The 12,774-nt window shown below is 47.6% G+C and overlaps 1 protein-coding gene across 1 annotated transcript in view; it reads right to left on the bottom strand.

Annotated features, from left to right (window-relative positions):
* Positions 1-12,774, bottom strand: part of lin9 (lin-9 DREAM MuvB core complex component) — a 203,110-nt gene that overhangs the window by 30,132 nt on the left and 160,204 nt on the right. The window lies entirely within an intron of this gene.

Raw genomic sequence — 12,774 nt, 5'->3', positions numbered from 1 at the left:
TTACAGTCACTCTTCCCCAAGGGGCCTCGCACAACAAGATTGCTAATTAGCCCTTTCTCATTACTCATCACCCAGTCTAGGATGGACAGCCCTCTCGTTGGTTCCTCGACATATTGGTCTAGAAAACCATCCCTAATACACTCCAGGAAATCCTCCTCCACTGTATTGCTACCAGTTTGGTTAGCCCAATCTATCTGTAGATTAAAGTCGCCCATGATAACTGCTGTACCTTTATTGCATGCATCCCTAATTTCTTGTTTGATGCTGTCCCCAACCTCACTACTACAGGTTGGTGGTCTGTACACAACTCCTACTAGCGTTTTCTGCCCTTTGGTATTCCGTAGCTCCACCCATACAGATTCCTCATCATCCAAGCTAATGTCCTTTCTTACTATTGCATTAATTTCCTCTTTAACTAGCAATGCCACCCCACTTCCTTTTCCTTTCTGTCTATCCTTCCTAAATATTGAATACCCCTGGATGTTGAGTTCCCAGCCTTGGTCACCCTGGAGCCATGTCTCCGTGATGCCAATTACATCATACCCGTTAACTGCTATCTGCGCAGTTAATTCGTCCACCTTATTCCGAATACTCCTCGCATTGAGGCACAGAGCCTTCAGGCTGGTCTTTCTAACACACTTTGCCCCTGACACTGATGTTGGTGCGCCTGTCCTCCCAGAGGACATTTAGTTCCCTTGTGCAATAAAAAAAATTGTTGCTAATTTTCTCCTGAAGGTGCTGATTCTCGTTGGACTCAGCTGTTGTACCAAAGCGGCCAGTCTTCATGTAGAGCTTGGACAACAAGTGACGGAAGGCTATTCCACCCGGAAGGCATCACATGACCTCATTTAACACCCATACAGGCGGAGTTCCCAGCATTCGATTGCAATGAGGAGTGGAACCCCTGGCCAATTTCTCCCTCTCTAATCCAGGAGTGCTGAGGTCAGCTGAAGTGGCACATCTGTTGCTCAGTTAAGTCCGACCAACTCAGCATAGACTGGGATACATGGTCTTTGTATGGATCAAGTTACATGCTACTCTTTCCGCTGAGCCATAGACTGTTGATTAAGTTCGGTCGGAAACATTAATCAGCAAGCTCTGGGCAGGAAATTAAATGGAGTTCAGGCAGGGATTTTCTGTAGAGCAATCTCCTGCGAATTTCTACACTTAGATTCATCATAGTCACCTCCAAAAAAGGATGAGTTCACAGGTGTTTCAATGAAGGACCTAATATTCCAGATCCTGAACTGTGAAAGATGCCGGTGCGTGGATTTTTTTTTAACGTGTGGTGACCGTTGCACACCAGCCACCACACGGGCTTGACAGAGCTAGGTCTTGCTCCAGTGGCAAGGGTTAACCAAGACGACTGGAGACCTGCTCTGCTGCACGGACCTAGTGCGCGCACATATCGCAATGTGGGCACAGGAGGAGGCCATTCGGCACAGCGGGCATGTGCCGGCTCTTTGAAAGAGCTATCCAATTAGTCTAATTTCCCCATCTCTTTCTCCAGAGCTCTGCAAAATGTTTCCATTTCAAGTATATATCCAATTCCCTTTGGAAAGTTACGATCGAATCTGCTTCCACCGCCCTTTCAGGCAGCGCATTCCAGAACACAACACTTACTAAGTGTAGCGGGTGTTGCTGGCCAAGGGCCATAACTTTACATAACAAGTACTCACGTTGGTTTTTAAAGTGGATTAGAGTCTGGGTGATCGCACTAACCTATTTATCCAAAATACTCCCTTGCGTATTTTGGTTGCAGAAACGTTTTTGTGCTCAGTTGCAGACTGCTGGGGTGACCCTCCACATCAATCGAACAGAACATGGGGCGGGGATGTTTTTTTTCGAAAACCATAAACACATTTTCAACCAATAGTGTCGGATGGGACAACAGCAGCACAGACTGCTTGACTGGCAGTCACCAGGAAGACCATGGTTAACACTTAAAACGCTTCCTGTGCTATTTAGAGAGATGAGCCTTGACTCAGTGGGTAGCCTCTAAGTCAGAGGTCGTGGGTTTGAGAATGTATATAGCAAGGCAGCGAACGTGTATCGAAGGAGAAGAGACAATAGGAGAATAGTTTATGAAGAATAGTTTGTGTAGAATGGCTTTTAGAAAGAATCATGGGTAAATGGCTGACCAAAGATGTCAAGCTGTGATAACTACAATGTCAGCATAAAAAGGTTGTGGTCAAACACGAGTTACGCGAAAAAGCAAAAGTCAGACATGAGTCAGACGAGGGGCTGCTATAACCAGCCGTAAAATAGGGAAATGCTTGTAAGACTAAAACTGTAAACACATCCCTATGTCAAAGAGTTGTTAGCCTGCAATTGGGTATGCTATGGGGGAAATCGACCAATGATTGTATAAACTGAGTGTCACTCAAATGTGTTCTGCTGTAACAATGTATAAGTGTTGAGCTTTTGTACTGTTACGAGACTTGTCAGGAGAGGGGTGGACAGGCTCAAATCGAAAGTGTTCCCTTTATCCTAACAGATCCCGGCCGGTGAATCTCGAATAAAGGTCTTATGTTGCTAAGACTAAAAGTGTTCGTGTGTCAGTGAATTCGCTGAAACAGATTGAAGGGAAAAGAATCCAGTATCAACATTTGGTGTCAGAAGTGGGATCTCAACGGACGACTGCCGAAAACTTGCGAATTAAGAGCTAGACTAGCCTTGGACGAGACGAGAGGAAAATGGCAACTAGAGTAAGTATAATTTCAATACTGCTCCAGTTTCCTCCGGTTTCAAAAGTCTGAGGAAAGTTTAGCCACTCGCTGGTTCTCAGGTGGTGTCTGAACGAGATCCAAGTCGATCTGGCGAACACTTTCTAAACTTAGGAAATAAGTGTCCAAGTCAGGTGTGACGTCGACCTTGTATATCACTTGGCCCGTCTAGGCACTGATTGGATTTAATTAGGAAGCCGTGTAGCGACACGAAGAGAAAAATCGCGTGAACCGCGGAGCTAAGCGGGACTGTGTAAATCTTAAATTGTGCTTACGCCAGGTACGGTGTCGATCTTGTATATCACTTGGTCCACCTAGGCTCTGGGTAAGCTAAACTAAGACCACCATGGGGCGGCGCGGCGTGGGGGACGATTCAGATTAATTAGGACCCCGATCTGATGCGGGGCGACGCGAGGATGGGTAATCAGGTAGATAAAACTATGGATACGGGTAGTCCGCTACAGAAGTTATGTGAAGAATTTCCTGAAAGAGCCGGGCAATTTAGACTGTTATCTGGAACTTTGAATAAGTTATTAGGAGATGATCAATGGCCATTAGGGGGCACCAAAAGCTTGGAAGTAGTAAAACAAGCACAGGGAATAATTTGGAAAAAGGGGAGAGGAAAAAGGGATAAGGATTTAATAGCCAAATGGAGACAGTACTGTCAAAAGCTGAAAGATGAGTCCCTTCTGTCAAGCTGGCAGGAAAACACCACTAAATTAGGGCTGTCCTTGACAGAAGGAGGACATGTTAAAACTGTAGACGTCTTAAAGAAAGAGTGCGCGCACGAGAAACGTACTAAGAGTTCCCCTGGGACCTCTGAGAAGAGTACCGATAGACTACGTAGTCGAATGGTTGGCTTTGCGTTGACCGAGGATGATGAATTTGATGAATGGTCACTGACTCGGCGCCCAACCCCAACAGCGCCTCCCGCAGCCCCGGGCCCCTCACCACAGTCCCCTTCCCGCCGACCTCCACCCTACACTCCGGTGGTAGGAGGTGATGATAACCGTAACCCCACACCAATGAACCAACAAGCCCAGACAGACTCTTCCTCTTCAGATAGTGACTCCTATCATGACTCAAGTCCTCAGTTCATAGACCCTGTAGCCGCTCGGACCAGATCTAAAACTAGAAGACGTAGCCTGACCATTCGGAAAACAGCTACCCCTAGTCCAGGGAGGAGACGCGGGCACTCTCATCAGCCCCGCTCTCAGTCTGAACCCCGGGGCCATCAGCAACGACCCACTCGTCATAGCCGAAGCTCCTGCATTATTTCTACAGGCTCGGATGCTCTTCGGATAGAGAAACGGCCTCAGGAAATACTTCCGTCCAGAAAACTAGGGTAGGAACTAGGCAGTTCCCAGTTCGACCCATGCCTAATCCGGATGCAGCACAGGCTGCGGATCACCCCACCATAGATGTATATGTACCCTGGAAGCCGAATGAGATTATGGCTATCCTGGCGACAATACCAGATCGAAAGAAGGAACCTGTCAAGTTTATCGATCGCCTCCGACTCACCATTGGGAGTTTATAATGCGGAATGGAGAGACTTGTGGTCCTTAGTAAAGCAGACCCTGAGCCCGACTGAACACGTCCGGTTCTTAGAAAATTTGAGGCGACCCACCCACGATGAGTTAGTGACTGCTCATCCTCTGGACCCGGATCGCCTAGATGCCATTTTTAATGCTCTCAGCAAGACCCTTCAGAAGCTCATCAGTATGGCAGCAGTGTTAGAGGCTAAACCCAAACGAGAAGAAACTGCCGATGAATTCATGGAAAGATTTATTGAAATATACGGAGGTCAATCAGGAGATAATGCCTTCAGGGCAGGGGATAATTCACCTCAATTCTGCGCTATCCTACTTCAGTGCCTGCCCTATTCGATTGCTCACGCTATCCGGACAAATAATATGAATTGGGCAGATAACAGTAAAGCCCAAATGGTAAGAGCGGTAAAATATTATTGGCAGGAGAAGAAGGGAGGGGAAGGAGGAGGTGCCCCCCCAACCCGGGTCAAGACCGAATATGTAATAAGGGAAGAGCCTTCACGGGAAGGACCGAAACCCGACCCGAGGGGATATCAAATGGAACCACAGTACTGTGTAAAGGGATGGGTGGATAACCAAGGATACGGATATACCCAACACCCGAATGGCCCAGGCCCTGCTAATTACGGATCACCCTATTGTCCCCGGCCCGGTATGGGAAGAGGCCGAGGATGGGAGAGAAGAGATGGGTGTTTTAATTGTGGGGAAGGAGGACATTGGAGTAGAAATTGTCCATCCCGAAGGAGACCAGGGGGACAAGGAGGAGGAAGGGGGGCACGAGGAGGAAGAGGACGAGGGCCATATACAACCTTCTTGCAGGAAGACCCCTTTGCCCCCTTGAGACCCGAACATCAATACTGACCACGCAGCTTGACCGTACGAGGACCTTCCTCAGATGAGGAACCAATGATATCATCGAAAATTCAGAATGAGTGGCAACCCTTTTTAATAGATACCGGAGCGTCTATGTCCTTTGTGCAGTCAAAGCTTAAACTCCCCGCCTCCACCGAAACACAGGGACTATCAGGGTTCCTGGGACAGGTCCCAACATTCCCGGTATCGGAACCAGTTAAAGTAGATTACAGGGAAGAATCTGTGGAACATCGGTTTGTAATCACCACCAAATTGGACTGTAATCTGATGGCTAGGGATCTCCTCTGTAAATTTCAATTGCATCTGGAATGCGGGGATGACGGAATCATTGTAAAGCAAGGAACCTTTAAATGACAGTGCTATACTACCCGGGCCCCTCAATGGTGGTCCCTGGATTTGCCCCAAGTCCCCTATCATGTGACCCTGGCCTATGATCCTAGTGGAAAGAATCAGGATCTTCAGAATTTTTATCAGGACCATGTGGGAGGGGAGTGGGAAATCCTCCTAAGAGCCAGAGTGTCAGGACCAGAGGGGAAGGCGGATTTTGTGGAAATAAATAAGAATTTGTGGCAACAGCCCCCGACGGTGGCACCCCACATCACTCGCGAAGTATTACCTCCCTACCACGCCAAAGATTTGGGGACTATGGTGCGCCAAGCTATAGATGAGGCTGACCCTACCAGCCTGGATTTGCAGATTGTGAGACATGGCTGGACGGTCCAATTTCACAGGGATCCCGAGAAGGTCCTGACGGTACTATGCCACCATACCGGTACCAATATACCCGATTACGTGGATCCTCACATATGGGCAGAGGACCCCTCCCAAGTGGGCTATACTCCAATTGATCCGATTGAGATCCTAGTACAGGACAATGTGGACTGGCCCTCCATTCGTCAGTACCCACTGAAACCACAAGCAATACCAAGTATCCACCGATTGATCAAGGGATTAGTGGAACAGGGGATTTTGGTTCAATGTCAGTCCCCGTGTAATACACCAATACTGGCAGTCCCTAAGTCAGGCAAGGTAGATCAGTTCCGCTTGGTCCAAGACCTTCGAGCCATCAATGCTATTGTCCGATCCCTACACGCTCTGGTTCCCAACCCAGCACAGATACTGTCGTTAATCTCAGCAAACGGCAAGATCTTCGCAATAATAGACTCCAACATGCATTCTTCGCCTTGCCGCTAGCCCAGGCGAGTCAGTACCTGTTCGCCTTCACTTACCAGGGACATCAATATACATGGACTGGACTTCCCCAAGGGTTCATCCACTCCCTGACCTTATTCTCAAGGTGCCTGCAGAAACAGTTACAGTCCCTTATGCTGATTAAGGGATCCACTTTAATTCAGTATGTGGACGATTTACTGGTAGCCAGCGCAGATGAACCAAGAAATCGGGAGGATGCTAATCAGTTACTGAATTACTTGTCCTCCCTGGGATACATAGTGTCTGCATCAAAGGTTAAAATTGGCTAGTCTGTCAAATTTCTGGGGATCATCTTATCAGGCACCCACCGAACCTTGGAGGCTAGCCGAGTCGAACCCATCTGCCAGTTTCCAGTCCCTAGCACGGCTAAACAGATGCGGCAGTGGTTGGGGATGATCAATTACTGTAGATCCTGGATCCCTAACGTTGCCCTGATGACTAAGCACCTCACACCGTACACAACTAAAGAAGGCAGCTTTGAAATAGAAGCCACAGACGTTCAAGCCTTTAAGGAACTAAAGACAGCCCTGCTGCAAGCTCCGGCTTTGGGCCGGCCCCTCTATGACCGGCCCTTTCAACTGTACTGAAAGACTGTGCCACTGCTGTGTTAACTCAGAAACACGGGGATAAGCATAGGCCTGTTGCCTACTATTCTTCCAAAATAGACCCCGTTGCCTTGGGGCACCCTGTATGTACCCAAATATTAACCGCTATCTACAATAGCCTTCAATCCGCTGCCAACCTTATCAGCAGGATATTGTTGTATACACCTCTCACTCCGTAGCTGCCCTCCTGGGTCAGCTGCAGACTCAACACCTTACCATGGCCAGGCAAAGCAGATATGAGATCTACCTACTGAATAATCCTAAGCTGACCTTTCGGCACTGTACTGCCATTAATCTGGCCTGTTTTCTTACTGAGCCACCCCAAGATGAGGAAGAACCCAGTCATGATTGTTTATCTTTAATTCAGGAGGCCTCGTCGGTCAGGGAAGATTTAGTTGACGTACCAATGGAAGACCCAGACTGTATTATGTATGTTGACGGAAGTTCTTCTATTAATCCAGAAGGTACAAGAATCTCAGGATACGCCATAGTAAACCAGGAGAATCAGATCTTGGAATCTGCCGCCTTTGAAACCGCCTATTCTGCCCAACAAGCTGAACTATTCGCCCTCACCCGAGCCTGTATCTTGGCCAAAGACCTCAAAGTCAATATCTATACCGATTCTAGGTATGCCTTTGGGGTAGCCCATGATTTTGGACAGTTATGGAAAAATAGGGGATTCCTGACCTCACAGGGAAACGAGATATCTCATAGGCAACTAGTATCCGATTTGTTGCAAGCCCTCATGCTCCCTAAACGTATTGCTATTGTCAAGTGCACTGCCCACACAACCGGAAACTCTCCGGTTGATATAGGAAACCGCTGTGCTGACGGAGAGGCTAAAAAGGCCTCTTGTGGACAACAAATGGTGGTGCCTAGAATGATGAGTCAAACTAAAAATCCTGCCAAAGATAAGTTAGCCTCGGAAAAACCAATGCCAACCATCCAAGATGTCATTAAAGCACAGGAGGAAGCTTCTGAAAAAGATAAACTGTTGTGGAAAGATTATGGATGTACTTATGACAATGTTTCTAAACTCTGGACCACTCCCGCGGAACAGACTTGCATGTCTGACGAGTTGGCTCTATGGGTTATTGAATGTATGCATTTTGCTACTCATTGTGGAGCAAGGACAACAAGTGACACGCTTTTGGCCACTTGGTGGCACCCTAGACTCCAGGCGTTGGCCCAGAACATCAGTAGTCGTTGCCTTGTTTGCCAACAGCATAATCCAGGGAAGGGAGTCCCCTGTGATCAGGGTAAGACGCCCCTACCAGAAGGCCTCTTTGAGACCTTACAGTTGGATTACATGGAGTTGCAAAGGGTTCAGTGTTACAAATATGTGTTAGTAATAGTTGATGTGTTTAGTAAATGGATCGAAGCCTATCCTACTCTGGACAATAAGGCTCAAACTGTTGTTAAAGTGTTAATGAGGGAAATTGTTCCCAGATATGGTATCCTAGCTCGACTGAGTTCCGATAATGGCCCTCACTTTATTGGCCAAGTCAATAAAGAATTCTGTTCCCAGATGCACATTAACCAGCAGCTGCATTGTGCCTACCGACCCCAAGCTGCGGGACTCGTCGAACGCGCTAATCAGACTCTTAAAACCAAGCTTGCAAAACTGGTAGCATCAACCAGACTCAATTGGCTTAAACTCCTTCCCATAGCTCTATTCCAGATCCGAACTACTCCCACTGGTAGGGCTAGACTGACCCCCGCTGAGGTCATTTATGGTAGGCCCCTTAGGAGCCCATGGAATCAGAATGTCCCCTCCACTGTCCAATTTCACCATATGACTGAGAAGATGACTACATACATTCTTGCCCTGACTCAGGCTCTGCGAATAGCCCACAACCAGGTCCGAGATGCTCACCTTGACCTCCCAGTGTTACCCGAATCATCTCTCGTGCGACCAGGAAAATATGTCCTGATTAAGAAATGGATTCGAAAGGGACTAGAGCCACGATGGGATGGGCCTTTTCAGGTGTTACTCACTACTCCCACTGCAGCTAAGGTTGAAGGGAGAAGTGCCTGGGTTCACCTGCACCACTGTAAACTGGCTACTACATAAGCCTATGTTATCAGCCGTCCTAACCCTTGTTTCTGTTCCAGACTTCCTCTCCTCCATAGCTGAATAAACCACATCCTTGGGGCAGGAAGAAAAACGGCAAGAACACGGCAGGAGAAAGGAACAAGCAGACTTAGCTGTTTTCTGATCTATCTTTATCCTATTGTTAACTAATGTATAGTATTGTCTAAAATTATCTAAACATGTGTAAGCTAGCAGGTATAATTGTGCTATCTTGTGCTATCCTAGCTGAACTGGAAGGGCTACAGGATAACTTATTTTATCAGACCCATACCCGATTGCATGGCAATCGAACTGTGTGTTACCCACCAGCCCAATCAGTAGAGGCCCTGTTCGTGGCCACCCCTGGGTGGACCCCCCGCGACTTATATACGGCGGATACCTCGGACGCACCCTGTGAGGGACAAACGGGCGAATATAGAAGGGGTATACCGGGAAGATGTGTGGAATTAATAGACTCCATGAATCCTGAGTGCAGGGGATCCCAGGGAAATAACGGAGCGGTATACTCAGACATCTCAAGCTACCCGCTTTGCTTCTCAGGACAAGGGTGGGGTTGTGTATATGCCCTGGTCCCCGGGAACGCCACCTGTGTGCAGACGCAGTGTGCCCGTCAGCACTGTCGAGTGCGTAAGGGCCAGTTTACCTGTACCTGTAACGAGCAAAGATACCTGAATGTGACCGCAGGAAGGCAAGTTATCTGCGGTCAGTGTAACGGAACTCATGTCAGCTCAGAAACATGGGCATACCCGTTTGATGCTTACCAATTGGTAGGATCAGGCTCAAATTCAAGGGAACCGAGCAATTGGTGGTATAAGCAGTTCACGAGTGTTAGCAACACCAACGTAAAGTGTTATAGAGCTAAGGAAGGATTTGTGTTCCTCCTTAATGGTACCTTTAAGACAGCCACACCGACCCTCCCGGTCCTCTTTGCAGTAGGAACTATAGGACCACTCACTGTCCCATGCCGCAAAAGGGGGCATACCCGGAGAAGGATAGTAATACGGGCCATCAGCAAGGAATTCTGTGCCGATTGGGAGGATCCTATCACGCTAGGATCATCACTCGGCTACGGGTTCCTCGGGGCCCTATCTGTAGGGGGATCAGCGGGGGTAATTAGTGCCAAAAATAGGAACTACCTTATTTGTGGATTGACCATTTTGGGAAATAGCACTTCCAAGGGACTGGATGCCATCAACAGAGAACTGTCTGAACTAAGACTGTATACGCAGCAAACCCGCTATGCCGTAGATTATCAGCTGGCCCAACAAGCAGGAGTGTGCACCATTATAGGGGACAAATGTATAACACATGTCATGGACGAATCGTACAATATCACCCAGGCCATTGATGCCATAAAAAAGCAGCTGGATGAGTTTAGGCAGGGCCCAAAGAAAGGAGATGGTTGGTTAGATTGGTTACTTGGAGGATCCTGGGGATCTTATTTAATGCACGGAGCAGTCATTCTCGTTGTGCTAATAGTTACCTGTTGTCTGCTTATTGGCTGCTTTAATGTCTGTTGTAAGGCGAAATTGGAGCAAACTCTTACAGTCACGAGCTCCCGGAATTTGGTTCAACAGACTAAAAGTTTACTCGAGAATCAAGAGGAGTATGAGAAACAAGAATGCAAACGGCTGAATACGATACTCCTGGAATAATCACCAGGGTTATCATAGAATGATAAAAGGGGGGAATGAGAATGTATATAGCAAGGCAGCGAACGTGTATCGAAGGAGAAGAGGCAATAGGAGAATAGTTTATGAAGAATAGTTTGTGTAGAATGGCTTTTAGAAAGAATCATGGGTAAATGGCTGACCAAAGATGTCAAGCTGTGATAACTACAATGTCAGCATAAAAAGGTTGTGGTCAAACACGAGTTACGCGAAAAAGCAAAAGTCAGACATGAGTCAGACGAGGGGCTGCTATAACCAGCCGTAAAATAGGGAAATGCTTGTAAGACTAAAACTGTAAACACATCCCTATGTCAAAGAGTTGTTAGCCTGCAATTGGGTATGCTATGGGGGAAATCGACCAATGATTGTATAAACTGAGTGTCACTCAAATGTGTTCTGCTGTAACAATGTATAAGTGTTGAGCTTTTGTACTGTTACGAGACTTGTCAGGAGAGGGGTGGACAGGCTCAAATCGAAAGTGTTCCCTTTATCCTAACAGATCCCGGCCGGTGAATCTCGAATAAAGGTCTTATGTTGCTAAGACTAAAAGTGTTCGTGTGTCAGTGAATTCGCTGAAACAGATTGAAGGGAAAAGAATCCAGTATCAACATTTGGTGTCAGAAGTGGGATCTCAACGGACGACTGCCGAAAACTTGCGAATTAAGAGCTAGACTAGCCTTGGACGAGACGAGAGGAAAATGGCAACTAGAGTAAGTATAATTTCAATACTGCTCCAGTTTCCTCCGGTTTCAAAAGTCTGAGGAAAGTTTAGCCACTCGCTGGTTCTCAGGTGGTGTCTGAACGAGATCCAAGTCGATCTGGCGAACACTTTCTAAACTTAGGAAATAAGTGTCCAAGTCAGGTGTGACGTCGACCTTGTATATCACTTGGCCCGTCTAGGCACTGATTGGATTTAATTAGGAAGCCGTGTAGCGACACGAAGAGAAAAATCGCGTGAACCGCGGAGCTAAGCGGGACTGTGTAAATCTTAAATTGTGCTTACGCCAGGTACGGTGTCGATCTTGTATATCACTTGGTCCACCTAGGCTCTGGGTAAGCTAAACTAAGACCACCATGGGGCGGCGCGGCGTGGGGGACGATTCAGATTAATTAGGACCCCGATCTGATGCGGGGCGACGCGAGGATGGGTAATCAGGTAGATAAAACTATGGATACGGGTAGTCCGCTACAGAAGTTATGTGAAGAATTTCCTGAAAGAGCCGGGCAATTTAGACTGTTATCTGGAACTTTGAATAAGTTATTAGGAGATGATCAATGGCCATTAGGGGGCACCAAAAGCTTGGAAGTAGTAAAACAAGCACAGGGAATAATTTGGAAAAAGGGGAGAGGAAAAAGGGATAAGGATTTAATAGCCAAATGGAGACAGTACTGTCAAAAGCTGAAAGATGAGTCCCTTCTGTCAAGCTGGCAGGAAAACACCACTAAATTAGGGCTGTCCTTGACAGAAGGAGGACATGTTAAAACTGTAGACGTCTTAAAGAAAGAGTGCGCGCACGAGAAACGTACTAAGAGTTCCCCTGGGACCTCTGAGAAGAGTACCGATAGACTACGTAGTCGAATGGTTGGCTTTGCGTTGACCGAGGATGATGAATTTGATGAATGGTCACTGACTCGGCGCCCAACCCCAACAGCGCCTCCCGCAGCCCCGGGCCCCTCACCACAGTCCCCTTCCCGCCGACCTCCACCCTACACTCCGGTGGTAGGAGGTGATGATAACCGTAACCCCACACCAATGAACCAACAAGCCCAGACAGACTCTTCCTCTTCAGATAGTGACTCCTATCATGACTCAAGTCCTCAGTTCATAGACCCTGTAGCCGCTCGGACCAGATCTAAAACTAGAAGACGTAGCCTGACCATTCGGAAAACAGCTACCCCTAGTCCAGGGAGGAGACGCGGGCACTCTCATCAGCCCCGCTCTCAGTCTGAACCCCGGGGCCATCAGCAACGACCCACTCGTCATAGCCGAAGCTCCTGCATTATTTCTACAGGCTCGGATGCTCTTCGGATAGAGAAACG

This window comes from Pristiophorus japonicus, chromosome 7 (assembly GCF_044704955.1).
Source record: "Pristiophorus japonicus isolate sPriJap1 chromosome 7, sPriJap1.hap1, whole genome shotgun sequence".
Classification (NCBI taxonomy): domain Eukaryota; kingdom Metazoa; phylum Chordata; class Chondrichthyes; family Pristiophoridae; genus Pristiophorus; species Pristiophorus japonicus.
Note: the sequence above shows the minus strand (reverse complement) of the source record. Positions and strands in the feature narration are given on the sequence as shown.